The sequence below is a fragment of the Amphimedon queenslandica genome, unplaced genomic scaffold (assembly GCF_000090795.2).
Source record: "Amphimedon queenslandica unplaced genomic scaffold, v1.1 AMPQUscaffold_13328, whole genome shotgun sequence".
NCBI classification, from domain to species: domain Eukaryota; kingdom Metazoa; phylum Porifera; class Demospongiae; order Haplosclerida; family Niphatidae; genus Amphimedon; species Amphimedon queenslandica.
This window is the reverse complement of record NW_003546436.1, coordinates 27,531-30,666: the sequence shown is the minus strand read 5'-3', so window position 1 is coordinate 30,666 and position 3,136 is coordinate 27,531. Positions and strand designations below refer to the sequence as shown.

The following is a 3,136-nucleotide window of genomic DNA, read 5'->3' as shown; positions in this document are numbered from 1 at the left end:
TTCACTGGTTTGATGACAATGGTGTAAGAGTATTAGTAGAGATTGTGGATGAGAGTCAGTGTGTACTAGTAATGATGTCCTGTAAGAAAGGTTACAGTGACAATATGGTGTCTGTAAGAAGAGATGTGATAGGAGAGGTAATGAGTGTTTATAAAGGATCCTGTCCCAGTCTAGAGGTAAAAGAGTTAGTTATTGATCCTAAAGAACTAGCCTATCCTGTGAATACACCAAGAGAAAGGACAACTTATGGCATATATAATGTACTGTTGGCGATTAAGAAAAGGAAACCATTTCTTGTGAATAATAAAGGACAAACAGAATTGAAGGAGATCCTTCCTGATGAATCATTATCAGATATTAGTAACCTGTCACTATTAGGAGGGCGTGATATTAAGGTAAGAATTAACACACACAAACTGTTTGATACATTAATACAAGCACTGATAATCAAAAGGTCATATCTTTATTTCTTATCAATTACTCAGTCTTTGTCATAATTGTGGGTTGTCATTGTGTGGCTTTTACTACTAATAATATATACTTGTACATCTCTTAAACTGACCTTTCAGCAATACACTACTGATGTATAATCACCTTGATAAACAAGCACAGTGACAAATATCAGTTATTATTATTATTATTGTTATTGTATAGGAAGTGATTGAAATAACTGAAGAATTCAAGACACCATTGACTCCAATAAAGCTAGGTATGTCATAATATGTACTATGACAATTGTCAAGTAGTGGGAGTGTAGACTGTACAGTGTATATACACATTATTAATTATTATTGTTATAGATATTAAAGATCTTGCTACTATCATTGAAGAACTAACAATACACAATCAATTGGATTGTACTAAATGGTATCAGTTCGGACTTCATTTAGGATTATATGATCCTAGACTAAAGGCTATAGATACTGACTATAGAGGAAAGACAATGGAGTGTTTCCGTGAGTGTATGTCTGCCTGGTTAAGAGGAGAAGATGGAGCGAGAGAGAAAGGATGTCCCAGTTGGTCATCATTAGCTACAGCACTGGATACAATAGAAGAGAAATCTATTGCTAGTTACATTAGAGATAAATATTGTCAATAATTAGTTAGTGGATGATTGTCTATAGTATTTCATTTTGTTCTGTTTATTATTATTTTTGCTGACACTTGCTGATTCATTTGTTAATTAGTTGAGTTGTAAAAGCTGAGCTGTCATCATGTACTAATTTCCCTATCTCTATAATTAGAATTATCACTGATACTATCAAACTATGTTTATTATCATTGGAATAGTTATTGTTAGTTTCAAACTATGTTTAGTATTAATTATGATCCTAGACAGTTGAATAGTGAAATGCATTGGAGTGTACTGTTTATAAATGAGTGTATCTGATTGATACTCCATGATTTGTTTGCATGTGATTATTTATCAGAAAATGTAATATAAATTTGGAGTGATTTTGGAGCCATATTTTGGAAAAAAACCATGGGCTATAATAGCCTTGGGTATTTTTCAGATTTTTGGATTTTTTTAAAAATGGCCGTAACTCGAAAAATTGAAGTCGGAATCGGCTCAAACTTTCTACAGAGCATAAGGATATTAATATGTATCAGAAAATGTAATAAAAGTTTGGGGTAACTTTGGAGCCATTTTTTGGAAAAAACCATGGGCTATAATAGCCTTGGGTATTTTTTAGGTTTTTGGCAGTTTTTAAAAATGGCCATATTTTGAAAAATTGACATCGGAATCGAATCAGTTCAAACATGCACGTGTAGAATAGCAAAAATTAATAATACAATTGTTTTATTATTTTATGTACTATCAGTGCAGTGGAAGAGTCTTATACTGAAACTTGGCGGTCATGTTACTGATGGATTTGACATGAGCTCATTAGCTAAAGTATCAGAGGGATACACTCCAGGACACATGATCACTGCAATAACACAAGTACTCACTGAAAGAAGAATACAACAAGTAATAATAATAATAATAATAATAATAATAATAATAATAATAATAACAGTCCTCCCCTCCCCCAACTTGGGGTTGCACTTTCTGAGTCCTGAGTTTGTTTCTTGTATAAGGTACTGGCTTGGGATTCCTCTTTCTGATTCGGGTCTCGATTGTTCAATATGTCTCCGTCCATCAGACCCCTATGGTGATCATGCAGTGGCCTGCGGTGGCAATGGTGACAGAATTTCTAGGCACAACAGTCTTAAGGCCGCTATACACCAGGCAATTCTATTGCAGGCAATCTGTGGTTACTTTGATGTTGTAAGCAATGTGTTGCCTAGAATAGAACATGTTTCTATTCTAGGCAACAGAGTGTTGCACTGTTGCCTGAAGATCAAAGTAACCACAGATTGCCTGCAATAGCATTGCCTGGTGTATAGGGACCTTAAGGGACATCATTTATTCAGCTGCTCAATCAGCTGCTCTGTCCCCTCGCAGGGAGGTCCCTTCACTGGTGCCTGGTTCTGTTTCCCGTCCCACTGATATTTTTATTCCATCCTGGTCCCTCGGTCAGCCAGCAGCAATGGACGTTACTGTAATCTCCCTGCTCCAGCAACTCACCCTTGATCGGTCTGCTTCTGATCGTGGCTATGCCCTCCTATTTGCTGAAGAGCGGAAGAACATCGTGCACTTTGAGGATTGCCGGAGAAATGGCATTTTCTTTCAGCCTTTAGCTATGGAGACTCTGGGTGGGTGGAGCCAGAAAGCTGTGTCTGTCCTTCGCTCCATTGGTCGTCATCTTGGATTGCGTCGGGGTCTAGATCCTCTTGAAGTGACCCAACACCTTTTTCAGAGACTTTCTGTTTGTCTCTGGCGTGCCAACGCCCACATGTGGCTTAGCCGCTCTCCCTCTCTTCCACCTACTGTGGATGGGAACATCTAACTGCTTTCCTTTTTCTTTCAGATTTTCCTATTTCTTTATTTGTTTTGTTCTGTAGGGCTTTCCCTCTATTTCCATCATAATGTTTTATCTATGTGTATGTGTTACTTTCTCTATTGTTGTATAATAATAATAATAATAATAATAATAATTATTATTATTATTATTATTATTATTATTATTATCCCATCATGGTCGCTGGGCCGCCCAGCAGCTTTGGATGTCACTGTTGTGTCTCCACTCCA

At 36.7% G+C, this 3,136-nt stretch overlaps 1 protein-coding gene and 1 long non-coding RNA gene across 4 annotated transcripts in view; both read left to right on the top strand.

Annotated features, from left to right (window-relative positions):
- LOC100634778 (protein-glutamine gamma-glutamyltransferase K-like) overlaps positions 1-3,136 on the top strand; it is a 13,616-nt gene that overhangs the window by 6,896 nt on the left and 3,584 nt on the right. The window lies entirely within an intron of this gene.
- On the top strand, positions 672-1,334 carry LOC109583106 (uncharacterized). Its single transcript, XR_002185370.1, has 2 exons — positions 672-709; positions 801-1,334. It is a non-coding gene; the product is annotated as an uncharacterized LOC109583106 (long non-coding RNA).